At 47.5% G+C, this 25,083-nt stretch overlaps 1 protein-coding gene across 1 annotated transcript in view; it reads right to left on the reverse strand.

Annotated features, from left to right (window-relative positions):
* SYN3 (synapsin III) overlaps positions 1–20,666 on the reverse strand; it is a gene marked incomplete at its 3' end in the record, with an annotated part of 453,972 nt that extends 433,306 nt beyond the window's left edge. The window contains exon 1 of the mRNA XM_082667036.1: positions 20,600–20,666. The remainder of the gene's footprint in view (positions 1–20,599) is intronic.
* Positions 20,667–25,083: the final 4,417 nt, after the last annotated feature.

Genomic DNA, 25,083 nt, shown 5'->3' on the forward strand with positions numbered 1-25,083 from the left:
AACAGCATCTGAATCACTGCTGCCCAGCAAAAGGCAGATAGTTTTCCAGGGCAACTGTGGCCTAGATTTACAGCACTTAATTTCCAGTCTCTAGGCTGGGTGATCCATGATGCTTGCTGGGCAGAGGGAGGGAGTCAGTGAGCAGGGACTCGGTGCCAGACCAGCCAACATGGAAGTATAATAACAACCATGATAATGGTAGTGCTGGTGGTGCTGGTGGTGGCTACCATTTACTGAGCCTCTGTGGGGAGCCAGGGACTGCACACGGATGGCCTGCAAGTGGTCCCCAAGCCTCACAACAACCCCGCCCAGGAAGTGCAATCACCCCGTTTTACAGAAAAAGAAACTGAGGTCCAGAGATGATAAGTACTTTACTCAACCTGTAAGTAATCATTACAGTTCTGTCAGGTACTGTTCTAAGCACTTGACCCTATTAACTCATGCCGTCCTTCCTCCAGCCTTATGAGGTAGGTGTGCTGTTATTACCTGCACTGTACAGATGTGGACACTGAGGCCCAGACTTACACTGCTGACAAGGGGCAGAGCTGTGATTCAAACCCAGGCAACCCGGCTCCGGTGGGCACGGCGGTAACCACTAGACAGCACTGCCCCTCCACGGTATCAGGATGCAAACCCAGGTCTGTCTGGGGCCTATCGATTTTCCATCGCGTCATGGTGCCTTGGGCCTCCATGAGCCTGGAATCTGTCTTCTTGGGTACCTTAAACTTAGCTCATTTACACAGGTCTGCTTAGGGTTCACCATCCTGTATGCCCTGCCCCCCACACAACCGCTTCACATCTCCATTCCCTCTGCCTGGCACGACCTTACTTTGCTTTCCTGCATTCTTCAGCTGGTTACCTCTGACTCAGCTTACCCTCTTCTACTCTGGGGAGGCTTCCCTGACTCTTCTCACCAACCAGTTAGGACTAAGAGAGCGGCTCTGTGTCCCTGCGGAGGCCTGCACGTGCCCGTCACTGCAGGTTTGGAGAAGTGACCAAGTCTGCTGCAGACTCACTGAGTTGGAGATGGTGGCAGGCAGAGCCGGGCACCCAGAGTCCAGGAGAGATGCCAGCATTGCCAAGGCCTGGGAACCAGCCGTGGCAAGTCCTGTCTGCTGGGTCAGAAAACACATGGAGCCAAATAAGTAACCTTCCGCTAGAGACAAAGGAGATCTTTGGGAGGCTTGCTCAGGTCTGCAACATACCTGAGGATGCAAAGGAAGGGCTGAAATGAGGGGAAACACTAGTCACTTGGAACACCTGAATGAAGGTATTCACAGATGAGGAGACAGAGAAACACAGAGATGGAAAGACAGAGAGACAGAGAAACACACACACACAAAAACAGAGAGACAAAAAGACACAGATAAAAACAGAGAGACAGGGAGACAGAGCGGGCACAGGCTGTAAGCAGTGCAGCACTCAATTTCATCACCTTCAGTTCCTACAGCCTCTGCCTAAGCTTCCACAGGGCAGGTGGCCAGCCTGGCGGTGCTTCTGGTGGCCAGGTGCCACCCTAATGAGGAATTTAGCAAGTTCACTCTGGAGAGCAAAGGCATGCTATTAGGCATCTTAAATTTATGAGGTCCAAAACAGAACTCCTGTTTTCCTGCCATCTCCCCCACCCATACTGCCCCTTTTCCATCCTCCCCATCTCAGCAGATACCCCATCCAGTGCTTTAAGCTAGAAATGTGAGGAGATGCCAGGATTCCTCCCTCTGGAGCCTCCCACACCCAGGCCATCACCAGCTCTTATCTCCAACGCAGCCTCTGAATCCACCTACTTCTTTCAACTCCGCGGTCACCGCTAGCGTCCGAGCCGCTGTCATCCCTCACCTGGACCAAGCCGGAAGATCTCCTCTGACCTCCCTGTCTCCCCACCTGCTCCCCTGCTCTGATTCCCGCCCTTCAGTGCGGGTGGCATTCAATCTTCTTCTGCAGGCCGACATCGTCTGGGCCCCCTCCCCCTCACTCACTGCCTACAGCCAAACTGGCCTCTTTTCTGTCTCCCGAACAAGCCAGCCTCCTTCCCCAGCACTGCCCTTGCCCTCAGGCCTTTGCACGTGCTGTTCTCTCTGCTCAGAATGTTCTTCCCTGGCTCATCCCCCTTGCTGCCTCCTTGTCATCCAGGCCTCAAGTCCAATGCCACTTCCCCAGAGCTCTTCTCCGACCACTCCATTTCATGTTCACCCTAGACCCGCAATCCCACCAACTGTATCTTCTTCTATCCTCCTGAGGCATTTTCTTTATAGCGGGAATGGTTTCACTTCCTGTCGGACCTGACCCCCTCAGTCCTCTATTTCCCGCACCTCACACAAAACCCAGATGCAGGATTGGCACCCTGGGCGCTTGGTAATCATCTGTTGAAGGACTCCAGGCCCCCAGGGGAGTGCGGGCTATACCTCGGCAGAAACACAGTTACCTGGAGGGGCTGGACCTGGGGAGGTGGAGGGACACCTGTGAAATCACACAGAACCATACAGTGTGGCACCCCCGTTCCCATGACTTTGTTGCCTGATGGGGAAACTAGGTACAGACAAGGAAGTGACTTGTCTATGGTCACTTAGCAAAGTAGAAGCCAGGCCAAGCCCAGAACATAGGTCACCCAAGTCTTCAGCCAGTGTTTTTTTTTTTTTTTCTGATTCCACAATTATCACAATTAAAATACAAGATTCTCAGGATATCAGTGCCTACTTGCTAGCCACTCACTTCCCCCTCTCTGAGGAGTACTTTTCTCCTAAATAAAAAAATACTAATAACCACCATGTGGCTGACTGCTTGCTCAAGCACTGAGCTAATTTAATTAAAAGCATCATTTCATTAATCCTCACATAACCCTGTGAAGCAAATACAACTACTAGCCCCATTTTACAGATGAGGAAACTGAGGCTCAGGGGCTTCAGCAACTGGCAGGACATCATGTACTGGGCAAGGGGCAAAATTAAATCTTGGCTCTAGATCAGTCTAGTCTATCTCCAGATGTAGCCCTTCAACCACTGTGATACCCTGGTTTGCTGGCCCCCCTCCTCCCAACAACCCGGGCACCAACATCAATGGGGTGCTCCTTGATAGCCTGGCACCTACTAGGCAGCACTCTGGGGCAGACTCTGCAGTGACCTTCACCTTGGAGAGCACTGGCTCAGAAAGTTCTGGGAACAGTGGGCTCAGCTGCAGTTATGGGGACACAGTCCCCTCTTGCAGGCTAGAGAAGCTGGCAGGAAGCCTCATGCTCACATAAAGCAGCAGGTGTGGGCAAGGCTAGCATGCAGATTTTTGCTAAAATAGGTAGTAGCTACTGCCACTGGCTCCCTGTGTGACCCTAACAGTAATGATGATGATGATGATAATGATGGTAATAATAACAATAATAGTAGCAACTAATAGCAATTATATTAATAGTAATACAATAACTGTAATAGTAACAATAGCAACAATATTATAAATATATAATATTTATATAGTGCTTCCTATGTGCCAGGTACTGTTTTAAGCCCTGTTTATATATTCAATCAATTCGTCCTAATAGGAATCCTTCGTTATTATCTGCTTTCCATGCAGAGGACCAGAAAGGTAGAGTAACTTGCCCACTTGTCACTGTGATTCAGTGTGGAGTCAGAATGGGGCCCAGATGGTTTGGATCCCCATTCCACACAATCAGCATCCATCAGCATCCCCCTAGGCAAGTCATTCCATCACCCCTGCACCCAGGGGCTTCTCCCATTGGGAAAAGGAGGAGCTCAGATCTGAAGACCTCAGATGCGCATCTTTGATTCTCACTTTCAACAGAAGGAACCAGACACAGAAAAATGGTTTCTTTCTCTACCTTCCTTTATCCTGATTTCTAATAATATTTGTCAGTCTATATTGATAATAGCAACATGGACAGACTTCCTGCTACATGTCAGACACTCAACTAAGCACTTTACCTGTACCCTCACTCTCTCCTATACTCCTAATAATCCTATGAGGAAGGTTCTAGTATCTTTATTTTAGTGCTGAAGCACCCAAGGCTCAGAAAGGTTCAGTAACTTGCCCAAGGTCACACAGCAAGGAAGGTATGGAACTCTAATCAGGTTCCTCTGACCTCACAGTCTAGGCCTTGAACCACAAGTTTTGTCTGTTTGTTTCTCCTCCTCCCTCCTTCCTCTTTAGGAACAACTGAGCTGGGGAAGTAGCTGGCCTTAGCCAAGCAGCAGTAATGCCCCCTTAGGCCAGGCACTATGATACCTCATGGTTGATGCCATGTGACAGGTGGAGGGAAGCGCCCATGGGAAGCAGAGCTTTCCTATCCCGGCATCAGATTTCCACCCAAACATCCCCAGGCAGCCGATGCCAACTCCTTCCAGAGTGTGGCCCCCGAGTCCTCTCCAGCTGTCACTTGCAGGCAAGGGGAGGTTTTTGCACAGTAGTCCGCATGGAGATGGCGGCGGGGGCCTCCAGCTCCTGCAGAAAACAGCTGTTTCTGCTGCGCTTGCTGGTCAAACTGCTGAAGATAAGCTGGACTTGCCTTCACACCCACCAATGCTCTCTGAACTCCACTTACTTTTTTACTTATTTAAAATTTTTTTAAATTTTTTTTAAATAAATTTATTTATTTATTTTGGCTGCATTGGGTCTTCGTTGCTGCACACGGGCTTTCTCTAGTTGCGGCGAGCGGGGGCTACTCTTCATTGCAGTGCACAACGAAGGGGCTTCTCATTGTGGTGGCTTCTCTTTTTGCGGAGCACGGGCTCTAGGCGCACGGGCTCTAGGCACACGGGCTCAGTAGTTGTGGCTCGCGGGCTCTAGAGCGCAGGCTCAGTAGTTGTGGCGCACGGGCTTAGTTGCTCCACAGCATGTGGGATATTCCCAGACCAGGACTCGAACCCATGTCCCCTGTATTGGCAGGTGGATTCTCAACCACTGCGCCACCTGGGAAGCCCTCCACTTACTTTTTTAAATCACAGAAAGGTTTTCTCATATCCTTTCCCAGGGGGTTTGGACCTGCCTGGGGACAGAATCCTTCTCAGGAAAGGTGGAGACCTTCAAGGGCTTCAGAACGTGGCATGACATCAGCCCCAGGGTTCCCCTGCCCCGAGTGCTGCAGCATCTTCTTTTTTGGAGAAGGGGGATTAGGGGTGGAGGGAGGAATCGAGTGATCCCGTAGCCCCCGAGAACTGACCCCAGACAGGAGTCATCCCATTTTACAGAAGAGTCGAGTTAGGAATCTCGACTAGGAGTCAGGCTAGAACTCAGCCTTTCTCCCCTCCCTGGATCGTACTGCGAATAGCCAAGATGGTGAAGGACCCCTGAGCTGCTGGAGGAAAACTGGGGCTACTCTGGGACTTCTCCTGCCTCTCGGCCCTGGGGCCCCAGGACTGTTTTGTAGAGCCCACAGCAGAAGAGCCCTGGTAAGGCAATCCTGCTCCTAGACTCCTGTTTCGCCTCCCAGGGCCCCCTTCCCATAAAGCCTTGGCGATGCCCCACCAGAATCGTTCCTGCCATCGTGAATATGAACCATATAACGAGCATTTTCAGGGCGCCAGGCTCCACGCTGAGCAGTGAGGCCTCATGGCAGTCCTGGGAGATGGGTGTCACCAACCCCATTATATGGATAAACAAATCCATGTTCAGGGAGGTGAGATGACAGTCTAAAGTCACCCAGCCAGTATGGGATGGAGCCAGGATTCAAATTTAGGTCTGTCTGGCCCCAAGGGCCATGCTCAATGCTGCTATAACCACAATGTCTCCAGGGAGGTGTTTCAGCCTCCACATTTGTATATTAATGTTCCCTTGCCTCCTTTAGCCCTTTAATCAAATACCCTTTTAAAAATTTGCTCCCAACACTCCTTTTCCCCTTCCCTGCTTTAGTTTTCTCTGCAATTACCTATCACCATCCAACATATTACATATCTTACTTTTGTAGTGTATTGTTTCTCTGCTGCCCCCCAACTTCAGCGTGGTCCCCATAAGGTCAAAGATTTGGGTTTTTCTTTTTTCACTGTTACATCTCCAGCACCCACCAGAAAGGGCTGGCACATGGTAGGCATTCAAAAGATATTCGTGAGCCAAAGAAACCGAGTGAACCCACCTCTTGTATTGTCAATGGTTTCTTCCATGCCCCTATGTTATAAACGTTTTGAGGACAGGGCTTGTATCAGATTCACCTCCACACAGTCCCATAATAGAGCAAAGGGGTTTGTTCTGGGTGTGGGAATGAATGAAAGGGATGCTTTCCCACTCTCTTCGTCTCCCTCAACTTCCAGTTCAGACATGCACTATCTCCTTCATGGACCACTGTAAAACCCTCCTTCCTGTCTCCCTGTATCCAATTAGGTCTCCTCCAAATCCATTTCCATAGCATACAGTGTCAGAGACTTTTTTTTAAACAGAAATCTGACCATGTCACTGCCCTGCTTAAACACCACAGTTGCTCCCTGATGTATATCCAAGCTCTTCCATGCAGCTCTGAGACCCTTCCTGCCCGGCCAGCTGAAGCTCCAGCTTCCTCTCCCACCATGGTACCCTTTCACATTATCTCCACTAACTCCTATCTGCTTTCCTCCCACGTGGTCTTATGCCTCTGCCTATGCTTTTTCCACTTCCGGGAATACCATCCTCTTTTATTCTCCTCTAAGCGCCCCCCTCCTCCCAATCCCATGGGGTTAGTGAACTCCATTCATCTTTCAAACTTCAGCTCAGACATTCCTTTTGCTCAGGAACCTTCAAAACTCTCCCAGATGATGCAGTTCTCCTTCTGTGTTGTCTGTCAGTCTAGCCTGACTCCTAGCCGAGATTCCTAACTTGACTCTTCTGTAAAACGGGATGACTCCTGCCTGGGGTTGGTTAGGCAGCAAATTCAACCACCCAACTACTATGGACTGAATGTTTGTGTCCCCCCTCAAATTCACATATTGAAGCCCTAATCTCCAATGTGATGGTACTAGGAGATGAGGTCTTTAGGAGGTGATTAGGTCATGGGGGTGGAGCCCTCATGATGGGACTGTGCCCTTATTAGAAGAGACACAAGAGAGAGCTTACGTCCTCTCTCCCTGCTTTCCACCCAGCGAGGACACAGCAAGAACATGGCCATCTGCAAAGCAGGAAGCAGACTCTGACGGAACCCAGCCACACTGATGGTGGACTTCCCAGGTTCCAGAACTGCGAGGAATGATGTCTGTTGTTTAAGCATTAGGTCTATGGTAGTTTGTTAGAGCAACCAGAACTCCTAAGACAACAACACAGTTGAAATAAGGGAAGAAAAGGCCCTAGACCCACCAGTTTACAGCACTTTTTCTATACTTTACAAAAGGAGAAAAGGTCTTCAGTCCGGTTATATTGATTCTTCCTTAGGAAACAATGCATGTATATTGGGTAATTTGCCTTCCCTGACTTCAGCCAAACACACACAGCAAATCAGAATTTTGCCGGAGGAAAGTACACTGGCTACTTGAAGCGGAAAGACAGATTTAGAAGAACTCTAGACATAATAATCTAGGGTCATCTAGTATAATGGTGAACAGTCTCACATACAACAACAACTTTTAGGATCATCATGTATTATAACATTTTATTTTGCTCTTTCAAACCTCAAAAAAGATATACCATACTGGTTTTTATTAACCAGACAAGAAAGAATAAAAATAGTAAGCTTTAACCCAAAGGCTAAAATCGGAAAAGAAAAATCTTCATAACAGGAAACTTTATCACTGAAATAGTCCCTACAGGGAATAACCCTAAGAATAACACAATGGTGACACAGTAACTATTGTATGTGTGTTATTGCTGCTACTACTATTGAATACTCCGAAGATGCCCTGGAGGGTTTATGCAGCATAATAGTTAAAAGCATCGGTTCTGAAGTCAAAACGACCTGGGTTAATATCCCAGCTCTTCTATTTCCCAGCATTGTGACCTGGGCCTGTCATTCATCTTTCTGTGTCTCACGTTGCTCATCCTAAAACAAGGATAATAATTCTATAAACAAGGATAATAATTCTATCTCATCCATAGGCTGGTTGTGAGAATGAAATGGGTTAATCCATGTGAAGTGCTTTGAACGAGGCTTGGCACATAGCGAGTGTGCAATGAATTAGTAGTTAAGCCACAGGAAGATGTGGCTCTGGCCTCCTTGGAAAGCAGGCAGGATGACGTATGTGCAGGAAGGAGAGGCAGAGTCTGTGAGCTTTGAGGAAGGCCCAGGGTAGGACTGGGTAGAGGGCATCCTGCAACCAACCTCTGCATACTCCATGCCAGCCAGCTCGTTCACTGTAGCCACAGCTTTCCTCAAAGGCGCTGCGACACAGGAGACTTTGAAAGCACAGCAGGCCCTCTGCACACCCCGCTCTTGGACTGCTTGGTACCTTTCACTTTGGCAGGCCCCTTGTTAGTAAAGAGGGAGCTGATGAGTTGCTGCAATCCCTTTAGACTCACTGAGCACAGGAAGTCACATGACTCCCACCCATCACTAAACAGACATGTACTCTTTGCTCAACCATCATCATCATCATCACCAACCTACATTTCCTCTTGGCTCCAGCCATTCTCTATCATTTCCAAGCTTCTGCTTTTGCTTTTCGCTCTGCCTGGCTGCCCTTTCCCCAGCTTTCTCCAAGTCAGAATTCCTGCTAAACACTGACACCTCCCCTCAAACATCACTTCTTCTGTGAAGTCACCCCAGCTAGCTCCCCCAAGAGTTTCTCATAGGGTGGTCGGCCAATCACTGACACAGAATGATTTGTGGTGCTTGCTGACCACAGACCTCCTACTTTTGGGGTGGGAACCCAGTCAGCTGCATTGTTACCAACCTCCCAAACTGACTCTAATACACACTAAAGTTTAGAGAGGCTTCCCAGAGAGCTGGCCTTGTACAACTTACACTTGGCCATTTCTGTCACCTGGGCTCCTCCAGGACTTTTCCCGTGAGCTCTGAGAGCACACCTTGTCATATTCCAGGTGAACTGCTTACAATGCATCTCCCCTCACCAGACTGTGAGCTTCTTGAGGGCAGAGAACATGCCTGAATTACATTTAGATTCTTGGCACTTCCAGCGATGTTGCCATCCCTGAATCCTCTTCTCCCTCACATTCCATCCATCACCAAGTTCAGATGGTTCTACTTTCAAAAGATTTTTTTTTACCACTTTTTCACCTCTTTTACCCCAATGACCTTAGTCCAAACTAACATCATCTCTGCCCATGGACTACTGCAATGGTCCACTTGCTGATCCTTCCAGTTTGACCCTTGTCCCCTACAACTTCCTTTCCACAAAGCATTCAGAATGATTCCTTAAAAAAACATAACTCACATATTCAAGAAAGCACTGATATCCAGAAAATATAAAGAATCCTCAAAACTCTAGAGTAAGAAACACAAAAGCAACTTAAAAAATGGGTAATAGACCTGAACGGACACGTCACCGAAGAGGATATAAGGAAGGCAAAAACACACATGAAAAGATATTCAACATCATTTGCCATTAGGGAAATGCAAATTAAAACCATGGTGAGATACCACTAAATGGCTAAAATAAAAAATACTGAAAATGCCAAGTGCTGACAAGAACACAGAGCAACTAGAACTTTTATACACTGCTGAAGGGAATGCAAAATGCTACAACCATGCTGGAAAATAGTTTGGCAGTTTCTTATGAAACTGAATGTAAATTGACCATATGTCCCAGCAATCCAACTCCTAGGTATTTATTTACCCTAGAGAAGCAAAAACGTATGTTCACACAAAAACCTGGACACAAATGTTTATAACAGCTCTATTCATAACTGCCCAAAGCTGGAAAGAACCCAAGGGCCCTTCCAGGGGTGAATGGATAGACAAACTGTGATATGTCTATTCAATGGAACACTAGCCAGCAATAAGAATGAACAAACTCTTGACATGCCCAACAACATGAATGAATCTTGAAGACATTATGCTGAGGGAAAGAAGCCAGCCTTCAGAAGGTTACATACTGTATGAGTCTTCTTATATGACATTCTCAAAAGGACAAAACGGTAGTGAAGGAAAGTACAGCTGTAGTTGCCATATGTTAGAAGTGGGGTGTTTGTGGTTACAAAAGGATAGCAGGAAGGAGTTTTTTGATGAAAGAACTTGTCTGTGTCTTCACTGAGGTGTTGGTAGTTCCATGAATCTATACATGTGTCAAAAGTCACAGAACTCTATGCCAAAGCAAAGTCAATTTTATCATATGGCAATTAGAAAAATAAAATGAGTTGAAAGAATAAGTCAAACCATGTAACCGCCTTGTTCAAAACCTCCAACTTAGAATAGAATCCAAACTTCTCTCCACAGCCCATGAGTCCCCACCAGATCTGGTTTCAGGTACCTCTCAGATCACATCTTCTCAAACTCTCCCTTCTTGTGTCTCTCTACCTACCCCGAGGCTCACTCACTATATCCTCTGCCTGGAATTCTTTTCCACAGATATTTCCAAAAACCCATTTTTAAACCTCCTTCATGCCTCTGCTCAAATATCAACTTCTCAGAGAGACCTTCTTTAACTGACTTTTCTATAATGGCATTTCCCCTGCCCTTATACTGTTTCATTTTAATTCATGGCACTCATCGCTAACTGACATCTCACTGGATGTGCTTTATGGTTATTTTCTTTTTCCCCACCAGAATATAAGATCCACAAGGGTAGGAATCTTGTCTGTACCTCTCATCCTCAGCATCTAGGACACTGCCTATCACAAGATAAGAGCTCCATAAATATCTGTTAAATGATTAATGAATAAACCCAAGAGATGAATATTCAATGATGGAATTCCCAATGCTTTGAACTTGGAGACATACTTTGGCTTCTTTGTAGCATCCCTCAAATCACCTGCCCACTTGGCCTCTGAGTAAAGCAGCCCCAGCCCAGAATATTTAGTTCAGCTATTGGTGCTTTAAAAATGATTTAAGCTCAACATCTCCCTTCTAAGTGCAGCCTTCTGGGTGCTTGGTTAGGTAACTAGCATGAGGATGAGCTAGGACAGGGCAAGGCTGTAAGCACGCTCATTCTTAGAGTAAGGCCACATGGGGTTTCCTACGGGCTTGTAAAAAGCCATCTAGAAGTGGGCATCTACTAATGTGGGCAAAGGAGTTGGAGATGAGATTGAAGAAAGAAAAAATACACCACCTCTCCTCAACACCCTTCCAAGGAGAAGGAATAAATCAGCACTTAAGAGGACACCTACTCTACATGTTCCAGGCACTCTCTAAAGGTTCTTATTTAATCCTCCATCCATCCTGCACGGTGGGGTCTATGGATCCCATTTTCATAAGTGAAAAAACCCAAACACAGAGAGGTTAAGTAACATGCCCAATGTCACACATCTACAGGCAATGGCCGGTGCTTTGAACTCAGGTCTGTGTAGCGTCCAACCTCATTCTTTTCCCACTTTGAATTTTAGAAGGAATAGTCAGAGGCATGACGGTGAGCACTGTCCAGAGAAGCCAAACAGACATGCCAACCTCAAGTAGGAAATGCCAGCCTGGACACAGCTGACCAAGTTTTTCACTAAAACTTTTCAAAGACCAGCATCAGCAAGTCTGCTAAAGCAAGCGGCTGAGTACCTTCCAGTAAAAGTGTACTCAGCGTCTGCTCTGTAACTCAGATCAGGGTACCCACATATATTATCTCATTTAATTTTCATTATCATTTAAAAAGAGTTACCTGTATGAAGTATTAGAGGCTGTTTATCCAAAACAATGGCATAAACCCTGCAAGCAAACACGAACACCTTGAGAATTCTCTATCCCCCCACTTTATGCCAGTGAGAAATTTTGCAGTTACCTTCAAGACAGAGCAGTATGAAACCCCACAACTGCATATAAATTTCATTTTGTGACTTCTTTTAGTCTTGGTCAGTGTTTTACATACTAGTTGGCACAGGAATTATTGTTCAGAGTTGCATACACAAAAACCATGTATAGTGCAATTTTGGGGGCAGTGAAAATATTTTCAAAGGTATTTTGGTTATGAATGATTTCCACCCCACACTATGGCTTTGGAATCTAAATATGAGTCAGACGCAGCTCTACTCTACCTCTGGCCTCCTCTCATTCACTCCTGCTTGATAGGTAATCAAGAGGTCTTAGATCCAGATAGGAAATCAGAGACTACCAAATGCTACTCTTTGCCAGGGCAGCAATGCCTGAAGGTTACCACACACTTCTGATGACAGTGGTCCTACCCACTGGACCACTGCTACCATCAGCACACTCTTCCTGCATTTACCTGCTACCTGCTCCCCTCCACATCCACTCATGGCTGCTGGCTTTGCTCTCCAGCCCTGCAGAACAATTATAACCCCTCTTTCCTATGATAATCGTTAGGATATTTGAAGCCTGCTATTAGGATGATTCCTTCTTAACGTTATAGTGATCAAGAAAAGCGTCACACATCTGCGCTGCCCTTTTTAATAATAACTCGATGGCTTTTATTTCTGGGTGTACATCTCTGCACATCCAAGATACTGACACCCACCTCCCCACAAGGTGGCTCCACTGATTAGGTCCTACATTTTGGGAGCTGTGCCCTGGAAACACACAGCCTAGCTGCGAAGAGGAAGAACGGAGATCTCATGTCATGTGGCAAGTGTTCTTACAGTGGTATAAATTAGGTGCCAGCCACATGCGGAGACAAAGGGTCAGGGCTGCAGCCCCTCCACTGGGAAAGATTGCTGACCTGTGAACTGGACGCTCGTGAAACACAGCTTGCATCCTGAGTCTCTCCAGGGAAGCTGACCAGGTCTCCCGCTTTGCTTGCTTACCAACCTCATCCGTGTCTCAGACACCTGCCTCAACATCAAGCGCACACTAGGTGCTCAATGAGTCTTACTCCAACCCTCTGGCACTTCAAAAGGGCCTGGAGGTAAGAATAACTAAGTCGAAATGATCCCAAAGTTCTCAAATGAAGGTTTAAACAAACTCTTTACTAATAATACCACTTCAAACACCTAAGGCAAGGAGTCATCCCTGCCATCTGTTGACTCACTGAGTGAGTCAGGTAACCTAACTTCTCTAGACCTTCATTTTCCCAGATATAAATGGAGGGGCCTGGTTCAAAGGATTGTAAAGTCCCTTTCAGATCCAGGGACCGCCTGCTGTCCCAGACAGTAAACTGGATAATCCACAATAATCTGGCTGAATTAGTAGATCTGAAAATCAGTGCGTGATTTCTAGTAGAATGAAGAGCACACAAAGAAGCAAAGGTAGATGAGGATTCCAGCTCCAGCCCTCCCGTTATCCTGCCACGTACCGCCATCCCAGTATAGTGACCAGCACAAATACCCCTGTCAACATTCACTGAATGATGATCTTGGGTAAGTCACTGAACTCCTTCAACCTCGATTTTCACATCTTTAGATTGTACATCCCCCCTCCTGCCAGGTCTACTGGGAGGGTTACATGAGTTAAAATGTGTGTGAAGGCCCCAGCACCCAGAGGACACATGCTACGTGTCCCTTTACGCAAACATCCTTTACCCACACCCAATCCACTTAATCAACAGACTCAGACTCTGAGGCTCTTCATGATCCAGAGCACAGACAGCCAGAGAGGAAGGGCTCTAAAAGTCAGCTAGTCCGACCCCCTCCTACCTCTGTGATTGACAATGAGGGAACTGAGGCTCAGAGAGGCACAGTGACTTGCCCAAGAACCTACATGTCAGGCAAAGCCTGACCCAGAACACAGGGTGGCAGACGCCAGGGGTCATACAAGACATGGAGAGAAACCTTTGCAGGCTCTGCTCTCCCTAAATAAACTGGGGACACTCCATGTATAACCAAATTCTGAAAAATAAAAACAATGGAACTTTTTATTTACCAATTTGGGGGAGGGCTGCAAGAGAGACGAAGCATCATAGTTTATCCACGAAATGCAAGGTTTCCCTGAATTCCCTGTGAAATGAGTAGAGTTTCTTGCTAGCAGCCCTTCCCAGTTACTCTGCTCCCGTTTCCCCTCCCCATTTTGACTTTTTTCAGTTTGTACACCTTGGGGCAGACACGCTGCGTTAGGATCCTCTCTGGGCAAGGTGAGAAGCCTCAGGTCAGGGCAGTGACGCATGCCCCCTTACACACAAACAGGAAAATCCTCACAACTGCACTGTCATAATACAAAAATAATTCCCTCCCTCCCACCACCCCTAAGAGCTCCAGCATGGGACAATTAGGAACATGCCCAAATTCACGAAGGCACACCCATAACTCAAGGGTCAGGGATCCAAAGGTCCCCCTAAAAAACACAATCAAAAATCCCTGAGACCATTTAGGTATTTCAGGAGAAATACCTAAGGTTTCAGGAGAAACCTTAGGTATTTCTGGAGAAACCAGAGTCCACCAAGGGCCACTCAGCTGAGTGGGAACACTGAAGAGGAAGCCCAGGCAAGATACAGAAGGGCCCGGGTGACAGCTGGCTCAGGGAGACAGTGCTAACCTGATGCCCCGCCTCCTGCCCCAGACCCCCAGAGAAAAGCATTCCTCTCCCAGAAGCATTTGGCAGAAAGCTACTTCGAGAGCACGCTTGTGGATAGTGCCTGGCCAACACACTCCCCACCAGTGTCTCCCTAATCTAAGCCCCACGTTGTGTTCTTGAGTAAATAGACACACACAGGGAGACCGTCCTGGCCCAGCTCACACCGCACGTGCGGGCAGCTTTGCATGGAGCCTGTGCCTGTTTCCTCCCACTGCCCCAAGGCTCCTCTCCTCCAGGTCCACTCTTCCTTCCAAAACCCGGGGCTTACCTCCCGGTTGCGAGGATCCCACAAGGTTGAACAATGCTCAGAAGCAGGTGGCCGTTTAGCAATTCATCCAGTGGGACCTCTTCGGGTCAGAGCAGCTGGAGCTGTGCCCATCCCCAGTGGCAAGGAGAGACTGCTGCGTGGAACTTTGAAAGGGCTCTCTCTTCCCTAAACAATCCTGATCACCCCCCTCCGGAGTACTATGGAGACATGTGCTCTGCTTAGGAAGAGGTAAGGAGGAAGGTGCAGCTATTTACTGGAAGAAAGGCAGCAGCCAGCTGAGCCACGCTACACACTCACACCTAGCAGAAGAGAAATGGGGAAAAAATAGCTCTATGTGCTGCCACAGAATTATTAACCCTTGGGCTCCAGCTCTACTCCTTACACAGCTGAAGCAAGAGAAACAATACACTTAACCAATAGAGTGCCAGCCAAAGGCATTACATCATCGGTCAGCACCGTCATTGGCTAATAATTCCTAGAAGGCATTATCTGCTTCTAGATGCTTAACCCTTTTGTGTACATCATAGGAAAGACTTCAAGCATTTGGTCTAAGCCAGTGGTTCCTGGATCTTGCTTTTATCAGGATCATCTGGGGTGCTTTCTAAACATACAGATTGCTATGTTCCACCCCAAACCATCTGAATTAGATTCTTCAGAGGATGCATGGATTTCTATATTTTAAACAGTGTTCAGAGTGTGGAGACCACTGGTCTATTCAGAAAAGCTTCCTCTCCAAAAGATAAATGAGACGACGTTTTTCTGAGCATTTATTGTGTGCCCAATACGTTACTACATCATCTCATTTACTTCCTGCACTGAGCAGTGGATGTGACTGGCTCAATTTCACAGGTGTAGAAAGTAAGGTTCAGAGACTAAGTCATTTGCTCAGAGATGGAGCCTGGCTTTGAAAGCCAGGCTGTTTGCACCATACCTTGCTACTCCTTTGAAGCTTCCACTTGAAATCAAACCGAGCTATTTGTCTACTTATTGCCTCCAGGGTTATAGAAAAGACAGACATTCTGGATGAGCTGGAAAATGCCAGTAACATGTGAAGAACTGGGGAGTGAAAAGAATAGGGAATTCCCATAGCAGGTGTTCAGGGATCATGAACCTTCCAGAGAATCATTCTCTTTCTCAGGCTCAGTTCTTTTGCTTCTGCTACAGATCTCTGCTTAGCTGTCACTTTCTCTAGGAAGCCTCCTCCCATCCCCAAATCTAGGACAGACGCCCCTGCTCCAGGCTCCTATGGTCCCCTGTATCAGTGGACTGCAGCTGCTTGTTTACTAGGTAAATTCCACAAGATTAGAGCCATTTCTACCTTCACCAACATATGCCCAGCACAGTGCCTGCCACATGTGAGTACTCAATCATGACTGTGGAAAGAAAGAAAGAAAGAAAGAAAGAAAGAAAGGAGGGAAGGAGGGAGGATGGAAGGAGAGAGGCAGGAGGTTGGAAGGGAGGGAAGGTCTTTGCTGAAGTTCTAAATAGCATCACGCTGAGGTGTGAAAGGCAAAGGACTGGAAGCCAGGGGAAAGACAGGAACAAATTGTCTGACCTTGGGCAAGTTCATTCTTAGGGGGCCTTGGTTTCCTCACCTGAAAATGAGAACAGGAGCACCTTCCTCATAGGCAGTTATGAGGATCAAATTAAAGAATGATCCAGGCTCGGATGTGCTCCTCTACACTCTCTCTCTCCCTAGATTCCACCTATTTTACTGGCTGACATCTAAGTGCTGACAACTCCCTTATTTATTTCTCCAGTCCAGATGTCCCCCCTAGGCTCTGTGTGGATGTCTTCCAGGCCATCTCCAAGAGAGCATGTGGATTTTCTCCCCTGACCACAGCCTGTTCCGCATCTCCACTCTCTGGTGCTCCCATCCACCAATCTTTTTTTTTTTGGTAATTGGGGTGAAATTCGTATAAAGTAAAATTAACCTTTTGAAAGTATATGACTCAGTAGCATTTAATACATTCACAATATTCTGCAACCACCACCTCTACCTAGTACCAAAACATTTTCATCACCCTAAAAGGAAACCACTTACCCTTTACACAGTCATGCCCCACTTAGCCTTCTTCCCTCTCTGCACAAGCCCCTGGCCAACACCAACCTGCTTTCTGTCTCTGTGGGTTTGCCTATTCTGAATACTTCATATAAACAGAATCATGTAATATGTGACCTTTTGTGTCTGGCTTTTTTCACTTAGCATGTTTTCAAGGGTCATTCACATGGTAGCATGTATCAGTACATCATTCCTTTTTATGGCTGAGTAATATTCCACTGTAAGTATTTACCACATTTTGTTTATCCATTACCCTGTTGATGGACATCTGACATCCACCCAATCTTGAACCATAAACCTGGGGGGTCATCCTTGACCCTTCCCTTTCCCATATTCCTGACACGTAATGTATCAGCAAGTCCTGTCCATTTAACACCCCAAATACAGCTCCAATTCTTCTACTTTTCCAACACTATTGCTAGCCTGCAGCCAGGATACCAACACCTCTCTCACCAAACTCCCCATTTGTGACAAGGTCCCATTCTTCTCCCTACTCTGTTTTTCACCTGGTAGCTGCATAAACACCATCACCCATTCACTTCAGCAATATTTACTGAGCACTTTTCTTCACGGAGCTTGCCAGAGGCATGCCAGAGGCATGACAGACAACAAACAATTATATACTGTATTTATAACGCCAGGTCATTACTAGGTTTAAAATCCCTCACTGACTTTTCATTGCACTTTCAGTAAAATCCAAGCTCAGCATGGCCTTCCAAGGCACCATCTATTTCTCCAAATTCATCTCAGGTTGCTCCCCAATCATGCCATGCTCCATTCCTCCACCTCCTGGTCCTTGAACAAGCTGTTCTCTCTGCCTCTTGACCTTGGCATTGCTGGATCTTCCTCATCCCTTAGATCTCAGTGTAAATATCTCTTACTGGTGATACCACTCTTCTAAGCAGATCTACCCTTCATTCACTTCACTCATTCAATAAATACATGCTAAACACTGTGCTAGGATAAAGTGATGTATGATCTCCTGGAGCCTTCAGTCTAGTGGGGACGACCAATGACAGGGAAGTAAATAAAATGTATAAGCAAGTGTGATGAAGGGGGAGTAAAAGAGAGGGGAACTGCTTTTCACAGGATGCTCCAAAAGGCCTTTTTGAGGTGGTTATATTGAAACCGAAGGGTGAGAAAGAGTCAATTGGGAAGACAGCCTGTTACTCTCCATCACACCCTGGCTATGCAACGGTCCATCCTTCAATGTTTGCTTTGGAGGAATCAAAGCATTTAATGTCAGTCTCTGTCTACCCTAACAGACAGAACTGTATTCCCAGCGCCTAGGACAGTGCCGACCACTTAGGAGACACTCAATGCGCATTGATGACTTAATTATTAATTACTTAATCAATCCACCTATGAAATCACTGCATAGACTGTAACAAGTCATTATCATTTTTGCTGTTGTCGTTATTGTTATTATTTTGTGGCAAAAGGACACCTACTCTGTTGGGTTTTAGAAAACACTAACTGTACATGTAACTGTAAAATAAGAATAGAAGTACCTAAGTTGGAGTATCACTGGGCAGCTAGGAGAGAATGCATATGCAAAACAGACACTCCATAGTAGTCATTGTGGCCATTATCCTGAAAGGTTCTTTCCTCACAGAAGCTGATCTACTCAATTCAAACTCCAAAATCCATTTTCAGGCACAGGCAAGAAGTTTAAAGATGAGAAAAGGAACACTTCTTAAATGCCTGTTCTGCACTGCGCACCTTCTGTCAGTCATCTCAGCCACTTCCCAAGCCCACGCTGTAAGGCGGCTGCCGTGCTACAGTTCTCGGTCCCCCCAAGACCGAGGCACCACTTACTCCCTTGTGCCGGCTGCTGGGAGTGTTGGCTATGCATGGCTCCCAGCTGAGTTCTGCTTCAGGAACTGTCCTGCTGAAGGACAGCCAAAGTTGTGCCCCCTTCCCTGGGGGCAGCCTGCCCCCACTGGCTGGTCAACATGGGGTTTCAAAGGCCTGGCCCCATGCCTCAGAAGATCCACTGAGGCCTCTCTTGCTCTGCATCACAGACCAACTTCTCCCTCTGCCCCATCCTGCTTCCCTCACCACCCCCTCCCTTGGAGACGGAGACCATTCCCCAAGAATCCTCCTACACACAACTCTCAGAGCCTCCAAGTCTTTTTCCAGGGAACCCAACCGATGACAGGTGGGGATGATGACTTCCTTTTAAGTCAGAAAACTGAGGTTCAGAAAGGTTGATAACGTCCCCAAGACACATGGTCAAAGTGACTTTCGGGTTTGACTCCCCGGCAAGACCTTGCTCTTCACGACAGCCTCTAACAGCTGAGGCTGTGTCTCTGTGAAGCAGAAGGAGGAGCCCAGGGAGAGGGGAAACCACATCAGAAAGGGCAGGCAGAGGTACCCTTCACAGTCCTCCAGGGGGCATCCCTGATGACAAGGTCCAGGTCAAAGCCTCCAGAAACAATATAAAGATGATCTGCAGGTTGCAGAGGCAAGCAATCACATGGGCAACATCTCCCTGCCTGAATGATCCATGCCTGGAAGCCAGGGAGCAGGGCTCCTGGGCAGATGGGGCTGCCTTTAGGGATCGGAGTATTTGCAGCCCCATCCAAAATATGAACTACGACTTACCAGCTTTCTACTGCTCCAGTCTCCATCCATTGTCCACAGCGCTGCCAGAATTCTTCCACTGCCCTTCTTGACCCCAGGACAATATTCTATATAGTCTAAGGCTGCATTTTAAGTTCTGTGCATGTTTTAGCTCCTGCCATGTTAACAGCTCATTTCCTACCCACCTTTTGTGGTCCTATTTGATTAGCTGATATAGGATTATCTGATGTTCTAAGTCAGGATACTGGCCTTTTTCAGTTTCTTTACCTTTGCACAGGAAAATCTATCTGGAATTCCTGCTATCCCATCACATACACACACACACACACACACACACACACACACACACACACAAACCAGTCCACACAGCTTTCAGCCTGGCAAATCCTCCTACTTCTCCAGTCCCCACTCAATAGTCACCTCCTCTCAGACGCCTTCCTGGCTTGCTCATGGTCCTCCCCTCCCCTCCCCTCCCCTCCCGTAACATCCCCTCCCGTAACATCCCCTCCCGTAACATCCCCTGTACTACAGTGCACTGTAATTGTTCCTCGTATTGTCCTTCTTAGCCCCAGGAGCTCCTCCAAGGCACTTCTTCCTGACGCTAGGGCTTAGCACAGTGTCTGTCACGCAATAGGACCCCAATAAATGCTGAATAAATACACGGGGCGCTGCATAAAGTGCTAGTCTCTCTGCTCTTAGCTTGGCCAGAAAACCGCTCTGAGATTTCTCCTGAGTTCCAGGAGACCTGGAAATAGGAAATGGCTTGACAAATCTGACTCCTAGCCCCGGGGCAACAGGTCAGGAGGCGTCTGAAGACCTAGGCAGAGCAAAGTCCGGCCCCTGCGGTCGCCAGCTACCCGCAAGCTCTTCCCTGGGCCCCGGCGCTGGGTGGAGATTCTCTTGGAAGCCACTATCCTGAAACCCTCTGGCTCCCGGGCCCCTCAGGCATCCCCGCACGAGGACCTGTCTATCCCAGGGTCGGCCCCGTCTATCCCAGGGTTGGCCCCGGGACCAGGCAGCAGCAGCCCGGGGAGGCAGCGTGGCGCGGCGGCTCCTCGCCTCCCTGTCGGGCCCCTCCGCGCGCCGGCATCCCGCGGCACACAGCCGGAGCGCCCGGGGACTCAGCCTGGCGCCAGGACGCCACCAACAGCCCCGGCGGGAAGTGGCGGGGACTCCCTGCTGCCAGAAAACCCACAGAGTCTACTTCGCTGCGGGCTCTGCTTACCGTGCGAGCCACCAGGAATCAAGAGCTGGGTGGTTGCCTATGCCGCGGCGCCCGCCGGCTGATCCGCTCAGGTCCGGGAACTCAACCTCCGCCCCCCACCGCGCGCTAGCGTCTCCTCTCGGCCGCCCGGCCTCCCCGCGCCGCAGCGCCCCATTGGCTCGGGCAGCCAGGCCCCGCCCACAGGAGGCTCCAGCCCTGCCGCCCCTCCTGCCTTCACCCACCCAGCTCCTCGTCTCTTCAAGCCGGAAAAGTACTTCTAGACTCAGCTCTCACACGGCTCAGGCAGCCGAGAAAGGTAATAATTCTCCATCCCAAGAGCGTCTAGACGCCCCTCGGGGAGTGTGAAGAGTGCAGAATCCCTGGAAGCCAGCTTTGAGAAAGTCACTTGACCTCCCTGGCCCTCAAGAGGCTCCTTCAGAAATCCCACCGCAAATGCCTCAGGCAGTGTGCTAGGCACTTAACGCCAGGGGTGCATGGGGAAACTAGACAAAAGTCTCTCGCCCACATGGACTTTGCGTGAGGTAGGGGTTGGGGAAGGCTATATGCAAATAAACACATCAAAAGATAATGTCAGATTGTTGTGAGCATTACGGGTGGGGGTGATTAAGAAAGGGAGCCGGGGATGCTATAAATGGGATGGTCCCGGAGGCCACTTTGAACCAGGAGATGGAGGATAAAAGCGATTCCAGGGCTGGAGGAAGAGCATTGAGGACAGGGGGCAGCAAATGCTCCGTGGTTCTGAGGCTGGAACTGTATTCTAGGATGGCCCAGTGCACTGAGCAGGCGGAGAGTGGGCCATGGCCAGAGAGGTGGACGAAAGCTAAGTCACCCAGAGCCGTGTGCGCCAGAGTGAGGAGCTCCAGTTTCGTGGTAAGGACAAAAATAAGCTAGTGAAGGGTTTTGAGCGGGACTGTGACAGTTTTAAAAGACCACTCTGGCTTTTTGTGTGGAGAATGAATTTTAGAAGAGAAAGAATGGAAGCAAGGTGACCAGTTAGGAGGTGTCTTAGTCTAATTCTGCTTGCGCTGCCATAGCAGAATACTATAGACTGTGTGGCTTAAACAAAGAAATATATTTTCTCGCAGTTTTGGAAGCTAGAGGTCCAAGATCAAGGCACCAGCAGGGTCAGTTTCTGGTGAGAGCTCTCATGCTGGCTTGTAGACTGTTGCCTTCTCCCTATGTCCTCACATGGTGGGTAGAGACAGAGCAAGCTCTCTGGTATCTCTCCTTCTAAGGACACTAATCCTATTGTGAGGTCCCCATCCCCATCATCTCATCTAAACCTGATTACCTACCAAAGACCCCATCTCCAAATACCATCACACTATGGGTTCGGTATGAATGGGGGGCCGGGGGCTGGTACATAATTCAGTGCATAGCGAAGAGGCTATTACAGAAGTCCAGGCAAGCGATGATGGGGGCTTAGACCAAGGCGGTGACAGCAGAGATGGGGAGAGTGGCCTGATTGAAATACATTTTGAGAGTATCATGAAAAGGCTTGATGATGGATTGGATTTAGGGGATGAGGAAAATGGATGAATGAAGAATGACTCCTAGGTGTTTACCTTGAGCTACCCATGGGATAATGGTGCTATTGCCAACATGGGGAAGACTACAGAGGAACAGGCTGGAGGCAGAGGGAAATGAAGCCTCTCTTGTTGACATTCGAGCGACCTGTTACACATCCTATAACAACAATGCCAGGCTCTCTTCAAATGTTTTCACATATATTAACAATTGTCTGTATAATTCTCATAATAACGATATGGCGGAAAAGTACTCTCACTGTCCCCATATTACAGATCAGGAAATGAAGGCACTGAAAGGTTAAGCGACTTGCCCAAGGTGGGTGGCTGGATATACAAGCCCAGAGCACAGGCAAGTGTCTGTGGCTGGAGATGTGCATTGGGGTGCCCTGACCTGGGCTGTGTGGAATCACCTAGAGAGAGCGTGCAGTGTGAGAAGAGAGGAGAAACAAGGGCTGAGCCTTTGCAAGGTTCTCTTCCAACGTCTTCCACTTATTGCATGGTCACCTTTACTCAGTGACCTCAGTCCATAAGAAGGAGTGACGCAACTTTAGTAACTAAGACCAAATAAGACTAGCTCAAGGATTGCACACTCTAATACCAATGGGGACAGGCAGTAATGTAGCAAGCGAAGTTGGCAGGGTGTGATAGAACAGGGAGGGATGGGGGCTGTGGCACACTGAGGTGTGCCCACCTGTCTAAGGAGCAGTCGTTACTTTGCAAGAGCTGGGTTTTGCCATGGAGGAACATGGACCCTGAGTTGCCAGATGATCTGATTTTTATTAAGGAGCCAGAAATTCAGATTATGTTAAATCTCCAGATTTTTTAATTTGGCAATTAATTTAATTCTAATTTGGCCAGGACTGTCGGGCAAAATCAAACCTATGTATGGAGTAGGATTTGCTCCTTTCGCCACTACTTATCACTTCTGGATTAGATAATATCTCAGGTCCTTCAAGAAACTTCCTGAATGGTTTCTGTCCAGACACAGTTGGTGACAATAGTTGGACATAAGAGGACCAAGGAAATCTCAACTCAGGGAGCATAGCATAGTCTTTGATGGCATTTGGCCAGTCTCTGCCTTGACCCACCTGGCATATCATTTCTAAGCCTCAGTTTCCCCCCTTGTAAAATGAGGAGCTCAGAGTAGTGCTCCTCCAAGACTCCTCCCAACTCTAACATTTGGAGTTATATCATAACAATAGTTTTTTTTAATATTGGTTTTCAAATAGGCACAGGAAACTTACTTGGGGAAAAATAGAAAGGGTGTTCTTGTCTGGGTCTATAAATTCAAAAGACCTCACTAGTGTCAGTTTTAAACAAAGAAGAAAAGAGGAAACAGGGAGTGAGATAGAGGTTTAGTTGAGAAACCAGGCAAATTTTGGCAAAGAAAATTATTTTTTATTGTGCTATAAGAAAAAAAAGCAATTAGATACAGGAATGCTTAATAACCATTATTGAAAACTCAGTGTATTGTAGCCAGTCCTCTCTGTATATCACCAAGGGTTTTGCAGTAATGAGATTCTCCTGTCATGTACTGAAGGTCAGCTACACTCTAGCATTATTTATTCTTATGTGCTGAGCTTATATAATGAAAAGAGCCTGAAGACAGATAATTGCTCTCCGTAGCATCAGTCCCTTCTGTCCCCACCTGAGACACGGTTTAAAGCTGCAGAAACAGCTTATGATTTTATAAACCACTGGGTTTTGTGTAGCAGAGTGAACATGGGGTTGAGAGCTAGGAGACCTGACACACAGTCATTGAATAACCTCTCTGAACCTTCTCCATCAGTAAAATGACTACTGGACAAAGGTGGCTTTCCTAGAAGATATTTGTATTCATACCTCCACATTTCTTTGGAGGGAATTTTTCATTCTGTGAGGACCTGGTAATTCCCAGGGCCAGATCCTTCTACAATTCTCCACCTCTCAATCCCCCAGAATTCTTCAGGAAGAGATGTCGTCTAAGTTGGGCCAATTATATGCTCATTTCTGGGGCTTTGTCTCTCCAGAAAGTAGCAAGGATGGAGAGAAAGAGATTGGCCATGAGATTGATCAGAGTGACGGTGCGGCAGCAGCAGCAGCGTGAAGAGGCTGGACCAGTGGTTGCTACTCAGTCATGAATCTTGTTGGCCAACCTCCAGAATTCCCCTGGTTTCTGCCAGTTTTTCATGCCTGTGCCTTCATGCCATTCCTGTCACCCATCCAAATTTAGTTTGTCAATCTCCCATCTCTGCTAAATTTCCTTCTTGTGTTAGCAGTTCAAATTGTTTATCTTGCTTTTAACCAAGACTCCTGATTGATCCAGGAAGGAAAGAAACGTATTGCATCACAGGACACTTTCCCCAAGGGGAACAGTTCAGCCCAGTAATGTGCATACGTGTGGATGCACACACGGTGACAGGTAAACATTCTCCTGCCACTCATTAAGAAATCCAGCTCCACAGGGCAGTGGTAGTGGTGGTTAAAAAGGGGTTTTTTTTTTAACATCTTTATTGGAGTATAATTCCTTTACAGTGGTGTGTTAGTTTCTGCTGTATAACAAAGTGAATCAGCCATACATAATATATCAGATATACATCCCCATATCTCCTCCCTCTTGCATCTCCCTCCCGTCCTCCCTATCCCACCCCTCTAGGTGGTCACAAAGCACCAAGCTGATCTCCCTGTGCTATGCAGCTGCTTCCCACTAGCTATCTATTTTACATTTGGTAGTGGATATATGTCCATGCCACTCTCTCACTTCATCGCAGCTTACCCTTCCCCATCCCCGGGTCCTCAAGTCCATTATCTATGTCTGCGTTTTTATTCCTGTCCTGCCCCTATGTTCTTCAGAACCATTTAAAAATTTTTTTTAACATTCCATATATATGTGTTAGCATACAGTATTTGTTTTTCTCTTTCTGAAACTTCACTCTGTATGACAGACTCTAGGTCCATCCACCTCACTACAAATAA

The sequence above is a fragment of the Grampus griseus genome (assembly GCF_964374135.1).
Source record: "Grampus griseus genome assembly, chromosome: 11".
In the NCBI taxonomy this organism is placed as follows: domain Eukaryota; kingdom Metazoa; phylum Chordata; class Mammalia; order Artiodactyla; family Delphinidae; genus Grampus; species Grampus griseus.